The following is a 13114-nucleotide window of genomic DNA, read 5'->3' as shown; positions in this document are numbered from 1 at the left end:
TGACTACCTCTCTGTCTGACTACCTCTCTGATGCTGACTACCTCTCTGATGCTGACTATCTCTCTGTCTGACAACCTCTCTGATGCTGACTATCTCTCTGTCTGACTATCTCTTTGATGCTGACTATCTCTCTGTCTGACTACCTCTCTGATGCTGACTATCTCTCTGTCTGACTACCTCTCTGATGCTGACTATCTCTCTGTCTGACTACCTCTCTGATGCTGACTATCTCTCTGTCTGACTATCTCTCTGATGCTGACTATCTCTCTGATGCTGACTATCTCTCTGATGCTGACTATCTCTCTGTCTGACTACCTGTCTGATGCTGACTATCTCTCTGTCTGACTACCTCTCTGATGCTGACTATCTCTCTGATGCTGACTACCTCTCTGATGCTGACTACCTCTCTGATGCTGACTATCTCTCTGTCTGACTACCTCTCTGATGCTGACTATCTCTCTGTCTGACTATCTCTCTGTCTGACTATCTCTCTGATGCTGACTATCTCTCTGTCTGACTATCTCTCTGTCTGACTACCTCTCTGATGCTGACTATCTCTCTGTCTGACTACCTCTCTGTCTGACTATCTATATGTCTGACTATCTCTCTGTCTGACTATCTCTCTGATGCTGACTATCTCTCTGTCTGACTATCTATATGTCTGACTATCTCTCTGTCTGACTATCTCTCTGATGCTGACTATCTCTCTGTCTGACAACCTCTCTGATGCTGACTATCTCTCTGTCTGACTATCTCTCTGATGCTGACTATCTCTCTGTCTGACTACCTCTCTGATGCTGACTATCTCTCTGTCTGACTACCTCTCTGATGCTGACTATCTCTCTGTCTGACTACCTCTCTGATGCTGACTATCTCTCTGTCTGACTATCTCTCTGATGCTGACTATCTCTCTGATGCTGACTATCTCTCTGATGCTGACTATCTCTCTGTCTGACTACCTGTCTGATGCTGACTATCTCTCTGTCTGACTACCTCTCTGATGCTGACTATCTCTCTGATGCTGACTACCTCTCTGATGCTGACTACCTCTCTGATGCTGACTATCTCTCTGTCTGACTACCTCTCTGATGCTGACTATCTCTCTGTCTGACTATCTCTCTGATGCTGACTATCTCTCTGTCTGACTATCTCTCTGATGCTGACTATCTCTCTGATGCTGACTACCTCTCTGATGCTGACTACCTCTCTGATGCTGACTACCTCTCTGATGCTGACTACCTCTCTGATGCTGACTATCTCTCTGATGCTGACTATCTCTCTGTCTGACTATCTCTCTGATGCTGACTATCTCTCTGTCTGACTACCACTCTGATGCTGACTATCTCTCTGTCTGACTACCTCTCTGATGCTGACTATCTCTCTGTCTGACTACCTCTCTGATGCTGACTACCTCTCTGATGCTGACTACCTCTCTGATGCTGACTATCTCTCTGTCTGCCTACCTCTATAGTTCTGACTATCTCTCTGTCTGACTACCTCTCTGATGCTGACTATCTCTCTGTCTGACTATCTCTCTGATGCTGACTATCTCTCTGATGCTGACTATCTCTCTGTCTGACTACCTCTCTGATACTGACTATCTCTCTGTCTGACTACCTCTCTGATTTTGACTATCTCTCTGATGCTGACTATCTCTCTGATGCTGACTACCTCTCTGATGCTGACTATCTCTCTGATGCTGACTACCTCTCTGATGCTGACTACCTCTCTGATGCTGACTATCTCTCTGATGCTGACTATCTCTCTGTCTGACTATCTCTCTGATGCTGACTATCTCTCTGTCTGACTACCTCTCTGATGCTGACTATCTCTCTGTCTGACTATCTCTCTGATGCTGACTATCTCTCTGTCTGACTACCTCTCTGATGCTGACTACCTCTCTGATGCTGACTATCTCTCTGATGCTGACTATCTCTCTGTCTGACTACCTCTCTGATGCTGACTACCTCTCTGATGCTGACTATCTCTCTGATGCTGACTATCTCTCTGTCTGACTACCTCTCTGATGCTGACTATCTCTCTGTCTGACTATCTCTCTGATGCTGACTATCTCTCTGATGCTGACTACCTCTCTGATGCTGACTACCTCTCTGATGCTGACTATCTCTCTGTCTGACTACCTCTCTGATGCTGACTACCTCTCTGATGCTGACTACCTCTCTGATGCTGACTATCTCTCTGTCTGACTATCTCTCTGATGATGACTATCTCTCTGATGCTGACTACCTCTCTGATGCTGACTACCTCTCTGATGCTGACTATCTCTCTGTCTGACTACCTCTCTGATGCTGACTACCTCTCTGATGCTGACTACCTCTCTGATGCTGACTATCTCTCTGATGCTGACTACCTCTCTGATGCTGACTACCTCTCTGATGCTGACTATCTCTCTGTCTGACTATCTCTCTGATGCTGACTATCTCTCTGATGCTGACTATCTCTCTGATGCTGACTATCTCTCTGTCTGACTATCTCTCTGATGCTGACTACCTCTCTGATGCTGACTACCTCTCTGATGCTGACTATCTCTCTGTCTGACTACCTCTCTGATGCTGACTACCTCTCTGATGCTGACTACCTCTCTGATGCTGACTATCTCTCTGTCTGACTACCTCTCTGATACTGACTATCTCTCTGTCTGACTACCTCTCTGATTTTGACTATCTCTCTGATGCTGACTACCTCTCTGATGCTGACTATCTCTCTGATGCTGACTACCTCTCTGATGCTGACTACCTCTCTGATGCTGACTATCTCTCTGATGCTGACTATCTCTCTGTCTGACTACCTCTCTGATGCTGACTATCTCTCTGTCTGACTACCTCTCTGATGCTGACTATCTCTCTGTCTGACTATCTCTCTGATGCTGACTATCTCTCTGATGCTGACTATCTCTCTGTCTGACTATCTCTCTGATGCTGACTACCTCTCTGATGCTGACTACCTCTCTGATGCTGACTATCTCTCTGTCTGACTATCTCTCTGATGCTGACTATCTCTCTGATGCTGACTATCTCTCTGATGCTGACTATCTCTCTGTCTGACTACCTCTCTGATGCTGACTACCTCTCTGATGCTGACTACCTCTCTGATGCTGACTATCTCTCTGATGCTGACTACCTCTCTGATGCTGACTACCTCTCTGATGCTGACTATCTCTCTGTCTGACTATCTCTCTGATGCTGACTATCTCTCTGATGCTGACTATCTCTCTGATGCTGACTATCTCTCTGTCTGACTATCTCTCTGATGCTGACTACCTCTCTGATGCTGACTACCTCTCTGATGCTGACTATCTCTCTGTCTGACTACCTCTCTGATGCTGACTACCTCTCTGATGCTGACTACCTCTCTGATGCTGACTATCTCTCTGTCTGACTACCTCTCTGATACTGACTATCTCTCTGTCTGACTACCTCTCTGATTTTGACTATCTCTCTGATGCTGACTACCTCTCTGATGCTGACTATCTCTCTGATGCTGACTACCTCTCTGATGCTGACTACCTCTCTGATGCTGACTATCTCTCTGATGCTGACTATCTCTCTGTCTGACTACCTCTGATGCTGACTATCTCTCTGTCTGACTACCTCTCTGATGCTGACTATCTCTCTGTCTGACTATCTCTCTGATGCTGACTATCTCTCTGTCTGACTACCTCTCTGATGCTGACTACCTCTCTGATGCTGACTATCTCTCTGATGCTGACTATCTCTCTGTCTGACTACCTCTCTGATGCTGACTACCTCTCTGATGCTGACTATCTCTCTGATGCTGACTATCTCTCTGTCTGACTACCTCTCTGATGCTGACTATCTCTCTGATGCTGACTATCTCTCTGTCTGACTATCTCTCTGATGCTGACTATCTCTCTGATGCTGACTACCTCTCTGATGCTGACTACCTCTCTGATGCTGACTATCTCTCTGTCTGACTACCTCTCTGATGCTGACTACCTCTCTGATGCTGACTACCTCTCTGATGCTGACTATCTCTCTGTCTGACTATCTCTCTGATGCTGACTATCTCTCTGATGCTGACTACCTCTCTGATGCTGACTACCTCTCTGATGCTGACTATCTCTCTGTCTGACTACCTCTCTGATGCTGACTACCTCTCTGATGCTGACTACCTCTCTGATGCTGACTATCTCTCTGATGCTGACTACCTCTCTGATGCTGACTACCTCTCTGATGCTGACTATCTCTCTGTCTGACTATCTCTCTGATGCTGACTATCTCTCTGATGCTGACTATCTCTCTGATGCTGACTATCTCTCTGTCTGACTATCTCTCTGATGCTGACTATCTCTCTGATGCTGACTACCTCTCTGATGCTGACTACCTCTCTGATGCTGACTATCTCTCTGTCTGACTACCTCTCTGATGCTGACTACCTCTCTGATGCTGACTACCTCTCTGATGCTGACTATCTCTCTGTCTGACTACCTCTCTGATGCTGACTACCTCTCTGATGCTGACTACCTCTCTGATGCTGACTATCTCTCTGATGCTGACTATCTCTCTGTCTGACTACCTCTCTGATGCTGACTATCTCTCTGATGCTGACTATCTCTCTGTCTGACTACCTCTCTGATGCTGACTATCTCTCTGTCTGACTACCTCTCTGATGCTGACTATCTCTCTGATGCTGACTACCTCTCTGATGCTGACTATCTCTCTGTCTGACTACCTCTCTGATGCTGACTATCTCTCTGATGCTGACTATCTCTCTGTCTGACTACCTCTCTGATGCTGACTATCTCTCTGATGCTGACTATCTCTCTGTCTGACTACCTCTCTGTCTGACTACCTCTCTGTCTGACTATCTCTCTGATGCTGACTATCTCTCTGTCTGACTATCTCTCTGATGCTGACTATCTCTCTGTCTGACTACCTCTCTGATGCTGACTATCTCTCTGATGCTGACTATCTCTCTGATGCTGACTATCTCTCTGTCTGACTACCTCTCTGATGCTGACTATCTCTCTGTCTGACTACCTCTCTGTCTGACTACCTCTCTGTCTGACTACCTCTCTGATGCTGACTACCTCTCTGATGCTGACTATCTCTCTGTCTGACAACCTCTCTGATGCTGACTATCTCTCTGTCTGACTATCTCTTTGATGCTGACTATCTCTCTGTCTGACTACCTCTCTGATGCTGACTATCTCTCTGTCTGACTACCTCTCTGATGCTGACTATCTCTCTGTCTGACTACCTCTCTGATGCTGACTATCTCTCTGTCTGACTATCTCTCTGATGCTGACTATCTCTCTGATGCTGACTATCTCTCTGATGCTGACTATCTCTCTGTCTGACTACCTGTCTGATGCTGACTATCTCTCTGTCTGACTACCTCTCTGATGCTGACTATCTCTCTGATGCTGACTACCTCTCTGATGCTGACTACCTCTCTGATGCTGACTATCTCTCTGTCTGACTACCTCTCTGATGCTGACTATCTCTGTCTGACTATCTCTCTGTCTGACTATCTCTCTGATGCTGACTATCTCTCTGTCTGACTATCTCTCTGTCTGACTACCTCTCTGATGCTGACTATCTCTCTGTCTGACTACCTCTCTGTCTGACTATCTATATGTCTGACTATCTCTCTGTCTGACTATCTCTCTGATGCTGACTATCTCTCTGTCTGACTATCTATATGTCTGACTATCTCTCTGTCTGACTATCTCTCTGATGCTGACTATCTCTCTGTCTGACAACCTCTCTGATGCTGACTATCTCTCTGTCTGACTTTCTCTCTGATGCTGACTATCTCTCTGTCTGACTACCTCTCTGATGCTGACTATCTCTCTGTCTGACTACCTCTCTGATGCTGACTATCTCTCTGTCTGACTACCTCTCTGATGCTGACTATCTCTCTGTCTGACTATCTCTCTGATGCTGACTATCTCTCTGATGCTGACTATCTCTCTGATGCTGACTATCTCTCTGTCTGACTACCTGTCTGATGCTGACTATCTCTCTGTCTGACTACCTCTCTGATGCTGACTATCTCTCTGATGCTGACTACCTCTCTGATGCTGACTACCTCTCTGATGCTGACTATCTCTCTGTCTGACTACCTCTCTGATGCTGACTATCTCTCTGTCTGACTATCTCTCTGATGCTGACTATCTCTCTGTCTGACTATCTCTCTGTCTGACTATCTCTCTGTCTGACTACCTCTCTGATGCTGACTATCTCTCTGTCTGACTACCTCTCTGTCTGACTATCTCTCTGATGCTGACTATCTCTCTGTCTGACTATCTAAATGTCTGACTATCTCTCTGTCTGACTATCTCTCTGATGCTGACTATCTCTCTGTCTGACTATCTCTCTGATGCTGACTATCTCTCTGTCTGACTACCTCTCTGATGCTGACTATCTCTCTGATGCTGACTATCTCTCTGATGCTGACTATCTCTCTGATGCTGACTATCTCTCTGTCTGACTACCTCTCTGATGCTGACTATCTCTCTGATGCTGACTATCTCTCTGTCTGACTACCTCTCTGTCTGACTACCTCTCTGATGCTGCCTACCTCTCTGATGCTGACTATCTCTCTGTCTGACAACCTCTCTGATGCTGACTATCTCTCTGATGCTGACTATCTCTCTGATGCTGACTATCTCTCTGTCTGACTACCTCTCTGATGCTGACTATCTCTCTGTCTGACTACCTCTCTGATGCTGACTATCTCTCTGTCTGACTACCTCTCTGATGCTGACTATCTCTCTGTCTGACTATCTCTCTGATGCTGACTATCTCTCTGATGCTGACTATCTCTCTGTCTGACTACCTGTCTGATGCTGACTATCTCTCTGTCTGACTACCTCTCTGATGCTGACTATCTCTCTGTCTGACTACCTCTCTGTCTGACTACCTCTCTGATGCTGACTATCTCTCTGTCTGACTACCTCTCTGTCTGACTATCTATATGTCTGACTATCTCTCTGTCTGACTATCTCTCTGATGCTGACTACCTCTCTGTCTGACTATCTATATGTCTGACTATCTCTCTGTCTGACTATCTCTCTGATGCTGACTATCTCTCTGTCTGACTATCTCTCTGATGCTGACTATCTCTCTGTCTGACTATCTCTCTGTCTGACTATCTCTCTGATGCTGACTATCTCTCTGTCTGACTATCTAAATGTCTGACTATCTCTCTGGTGCTGACTATCTCTCTGTCTGACTATCTCTCTGGTGCTGACTATCTCTCTGTCTGACTATCTCTCTGATGCTGACTATCTCTCTGTCTGACTATCTCTCTGATGCTGACTATCTCTCTGTCTGACTATCTCTCTGATGCTGACTATCTCTCTGTCTGACTACCTCTCTGATGCTGACTATCTCTCTGATGCTGACTATCTCTCTGATGCTGACTATCTCTCTGATGCTGACTATCTCTCTGTCTGACTATCTCTCTGTCTGACTACCTCTCTGTGCTGACTATCTCTCTGATGCTGACTATCTCTCTGTCTGACTACCTCTCTGTCTGACAACCTCTCTGATGCTGACTATCTCTCTGTCTGACTATCTCTCTGATGCTGACTATCTCTCTGTCTGACTACCTCTCTGATGCTGACTATCTCTCTGTCTGACTACCTCTCTGATGCTGACTATCTCTCTGTCTGACTACCTCTCTGATGCTGACTATCTCTCTGTCTGACTATCTCTCTGATGCTGACTATCTCTCTGATGCTGACTATCTCTCTGTCTGACTACCTGTCTGATGCTGACTATCTCTCTGTCTGACTATCTCTCTGATGCTGACTATCTCTCTGTCTGACTATCTCTCTGTCTGACTACCTCTCTGATGCTGACTATCTCTCTGTCTGACTACCTCTCTGTCTGACTATCTATATGTCTGACTATCTCTCTGTCTGACTATCTCTCTGATGCTGACTATCTCTCTGTCTGACTATCTCTCTGTCTGACTATCTATATGTCTGACTATCTCTCTGCCTGACTATCTCTCTGATGCTGACTATCTCTCTGTCTGACTATCTATATGTCTGACTATCTCTCTGTCTGACTATCTCTCTGATGCTGACTATCTCTCTGTCTGACTATCTCTCTGATGCTGACTATCTCTCTGATGCTGACTATCTCTCTGTCTGACTATCTCTCTGTCTGACTATCTCTCTGATGCTGACTATCTCTCTGTCTGACTATCTCTCTGATGCTGACTATCTCTCTGTCTGACTATCTCTCTGATGCTGACTATCTCTCTGATGCTGACTATCTCTCTGTCTGACTATCTCTCTGATGCTGACTATCTCTCTGTCTGACTACCTCTCTGATGCTGACTATCTATCTGTCTGACTATCTCTCTGATGCTGACTATCTCTCTGTCTGACTATCTCTCTGATGCTGACTATCTCTCTGTCTGACTATCTCTCTGATGCTGACTATCTCTCTGTCTGACTATCTCTCTGATGCTGACTATCTCTCTGATGCTGAATATCTCTCTGTCTGACTATCTCTCTGATGCTGACTATCTCTCTGTCTGACTACCTCTCTGATGCTGACTATCTATCTGTCTGACTATCTCTCTGATGCTGACTATCTCTCTGATGCTGACTATCTCTCTGATGCTGACTATCTCTCTGATGCTGACTATCTCTCTGTCTGACTACCTCTCTGATGCTGACTATCTCTCTGATGCTGACTATCTCTCTGTCTGACTACCTCTCTGTCTGACTACCTCTCTGATGCTGACTACCTCTCTGATGCTGACTATCTCTCTGTCTGACAACCTCTCTGATGCTGACTATCTCTCTGTCTGACTATCTCTCTGATGCTGACTATCTCTCTGTCTGACTACCTCTCTGATGCTGACTATCTCTCTGTCTGACTACCTCTCTGATGCTGACTATCTCTCTGTCTGACTACCTCTCTGATGCTGACTATCTCTGTCTGACTATCTCTCTGTCTGACTATCTCTCTGATGCTGACTATCTCTCTGTCTGACTATCTCTCTGTCTGACTACCTCTCTGATGCTGACTATCTCTCTGTCTGACTACCTCTCTGTCTGACTATCTATATGTCTGACTATCTCTCTGTCTGACTATCTCTCTGATGCTGACTATCTCTCTGTCTGACTATCTATATGTCTGACTATCTCTCTGTCTGACTATCTCTCTGATGCTGACTATCTCTCTGTCTGACAACCTCTCTGATGCTGACTATCTCTCTGTCTGACTTTCTCTCTGATGCTGACTATCTCTCTGTCTGACTACCTCTCTGATGCTGACTATCTCTCTGTCTGACTACCTCTCTGATGCTGACTATCTCTCTGTCTGACTACCTCTCTGATGCTGACTATCTCTCTGTCTGACTATCTCTCTGATGCTGACTATCTCTCTGTCTGACTACCTGTCTGATGCTGACTATCTCTCTGTCTGACTACCTCTCTGATGCTGACTATCTCTCTGATGCTGACTACCTCTCTGATGCTGACTACCTCTCTGATGCTGACTATCTCTCTGTCTGACTACCTCTCTGATGCTGACTATCTCTCTGTCTGACTATCTCTCTGATGCTGACTATCTCTCTGTCTGACTATCTCTCTGTCTGACTATCTCTCTGTCTGACTACCTCTCTGATGCTGACTATCTCTCTGTCTGACTACCTCTCTGTCTGACTATCTCTCTGATGCTGACTATCTCTCTGTCTGACTATCTAAATGTCTGACTATCTCTCTGTCTGACTATCTCTCTGATGCTGACTATCTCTCTGTCTGACTATCTCTCTGATGCTGACTATCTCTCTGTCTGACTACCTCTCTGATGCTGACTATCTCTCTGATGCTGACTATCTCTCTGATGCTGACTATCTCTCTGATGCTGACTATCTCTCTGTCTGACTACCTCTCTGATGCTGACTATCTCTCTGATGCTGACTATCTCTCTGTCTGACTACCTCTCTGTCTGACTACCTCTCTGATGCTGCCTACCTCTCTGATGCTGACTATCTCTCTGTCTGACAACCTCTCTGATGCTGACTATCTCTCTGATGCTGACTATCTCTCTGATGCTGACTATCTCTCTGTCTGACTACCTCTCTGATGCTGACTATCTCTCTGTCTGACTACCTCTCTGATGCTGACTATCTCTCTGTCTGACTACCTCTCTGATGCTGACTATCTCTCTGTCTGACTATCTCTCTGATGCTGACTATCTCTCTGATGCTGACTATCTCTCTGTCTGACTACCTGTCTGATGCTGACTATCTCTCTGTCTGACTACCTCTCTGATGCTGACTATCTCTCTGTCTGACTACCTCTCTGTCTGACTACCTCTCTGATGCTGACTATCTCTCTGTCTGACTACCTCTCTGTCTGACTATCTATATGTCTGACTATCTCTCTGTCTGACTATCTCTCTGATGCTGACTACCTCTCTGTCTGACTATCTATATGTCTGACTATCTCTCTGTCTGACTATCTCTCTGATGCTGACTATCTCTCTGTCTGACTATCTCTCTGATGCTGACTATCTCTCTGTCTGACTATCTCTCTGTCTGACTATCTCTCTGATGCTGACTATCTCTCTGTCTGACTATCTAAATGTCTGACTATCTCTCTGGTGCTGACTATCTCTCTGTCTGACTATCTCTCTGGTGCTGACTATCTCTCTGTCTGACTATCTCTCTGATGCTGACTATCTCTCTGTCTGACTATCTCTCTGATGCTGACTATCTCTCTGTCTGACTATCTCTCTGATGCTGACTATCTCTCTGTCTGACTACCTCTCTGATGCTGACTATCTCTCTGATGCTGACTATCTCTCTGATGCTGACTATCTCTCTGATGCTGACTATCTCTCTGATGCTGACTATCTCTCTGTCTGACTACCTCTCTGGTGCTGACTATCTCTCTGATGCTGACTATCTCTCTGTCTGACTACCTCTCTGTCTGACAACCTCTCTGATGCTGACTATCTCTCTGTCTGACTATCTCTCTGATGCTGACTATCTCTCTGTCTGACTACCTCTCTGATGCTGACTATCTCTCTGTCTGACTACCTCTCTGATGCTGACTATCTCTCTGTCTGACTACCTCTCTGATGCTGACTATCTCTCTGTCTGACTATCTCTCTGATGCTGACTATCTCTCTGATGCTGACTATCTCTCTGTCTGACTACCTGTCTGATGCTGACTATCTCTCTGTCTGACTATCTCTCTGATGCTGACTATCTCTCTGTCTGACTATCTCTCTGTCTGACTACCTCTCTGATGCTGACTATCTCTCTGTCTGACTACCTCTCTGTCTGACTATCTATATGTCTGACTATCTCTCTGTCTGACTATCTCTCTGATGCTGACTATCTCTCTGTCTGACTATCTCTCTGTCTGACTATCTATATGTCTGACTATCTCTCTGCCTGACTATCTCTCTGATGCTGACTATCTCTCTGTCTGACTATCTATATGTCTGACTATCTCTCTGTCTGACTATCTCTCTGATGCTGACTATCTCTCTGTCTGACTATCTCTCTGATGCTGACTATCTCTCTGATGCTGACTATCTCTCTGTCTGACTATCTCTCTGTCTGACTATCTCTCTGATGCTGACTATCTCTCTGTCTGACTATCTCTCTGATGCTGACTATCTCTCTGTCTGACTATCTCTCTGATGCTGACTATCTCTCTGATGCTGACTATCTCTCTGTCTGACTATCTCTCTGATGCTGACTATCTCTCTGTCTGACTACCTCTCTGATGCTGACTATCTATCTGTCTGACTATCTCTCTGATGCTGACTATCTCTCTGTCTGACTATCTCTCTGATGCTGACTATCTCTCTGTCTGACTATCTCTCTGATGCTGACTATCTCTCTGTCTGACTATCTCTCTGATGCTGACTATCTCTCTGATGCTGAATATCTCTCTGTCTGACTATCTCTCTGATGCTGACTATCTCTCTGTCTGACTACCTCTCTGATGCTGACTATCTATCTGTCTGACTATCTCTCTGATGCTGACTATCTCTCTGATGCTGACTATCTCTCTGATGCTGACTATCTCTCTGATGCTGACTATCTCTCTGTCTGACTACCTCTGATGCTGACTATCTCTCTGATGCTGACTATCTCTCTGTCTGACTACCTCTCTGTCTGACTACCTCTCTGATGCTGACTACCTCTCTGATGCTGACTATCTCTCTGTCTGACAACCTCTCTGATGCTGACTATCTCTCTGTCTGACTATCTCTCTGATGCTGACTATCTCTCTGTCTGACTACCTCTCTGATGCTGACTATCTCTCTGTCTGACTACCTCTCTGATGCTGACTATCTCTCTGTCTGACTACCTCTCTGATGCTGACTATCTCTGTCTGACTATCTCTCTGTCTGACTATCTCTCTGATGCTGACTATCTCTCTGTCTGACTATCTCTCTGTCTGACTACCTCTCTGATGCTGACTATCTCTCTGTCTGACTACCTCTCTGTCTGACTATCTATATGTCTGACTATCTCTCTGATGCTGACTATCTCTCTGTCTGACTATCTCTCTGATGCTGACTATCTCTCTGTCTGACTATCTCTCTGTCTGACTATCTCTCTGATGCTGACTATCTCTCTGATGCTGACTATCTCTCTGTCTGACTATCTCTCTGTCTGACTATCTCTCTGATGCTGACTATCTCTCTGATGCTGACTATCTCTCTGTCTGACTATCTCTCTGATGCTGACTATCTCTCTGTCTGACTATCTCTCTGTCTGACTATCTCTCTGATGCCGACTATCTCTCTGATGCTGACTATCTCTCTGTCTGACTATCTCTCTGTCTGACTATCTCTCTGATGCTGACTATCTCTCTGTCTGACTATCTCTCTGATGCTGACTATCTCTCTGTCTGACTATCTCTCTGATGCTGACTATCTCTCTGTCTGACTATCTCTCTGTCTGACTATCTCTCTGTCTGACTATCTCTCTGATGCTGACTATCTCTCTGATGCTGACTATTTCTCTGTCTGACTATCTCTCTGTCTGACTATCTCTCTGTCTGACTATCTCTCTGTCTGACTATCTCTCTGATGCTGACTATCTCTCTGTCTGACTATCTAAATGTCTGACT

The 13114-nt window shown here is 45.5% G+C and overlaps 1 protein-coding gene across 1 annotated transcript in view; it reads left to right on the top strand.

The window, feature by feature from the left end:
- Window positions 1-13114, top strand: part of megf11 (multiple EGF-like-domains 11) — a 555378-nt gene that overhangs the window by 515056 nt on the left and 27208 nt on the right.

The sequence above is a fragment of the Oncorhynchus gorbuscha genome, linkage group LG06 (genome assembly GCF_021184085.1).
Source record: "Oncorhynchus gorbuscha isolate QuinsamMale2020 ecotype Even-year linkage group LG06, OgorEven_v1.0, whole genome shotgun sequence".
NCBI classification, from domain to species: domain Eukaryota; kingdom Metazoa; phylum Chordata; class Actinopteri; order Salmoniformes; family Salmonidae; genus Oncorhynchus; species Oncorhynchus gorbuscha.
Note: the sequence above shows the minus strand (reverse complement) of the source record. Positions and strands in the feature narration are given on the sequence as shown.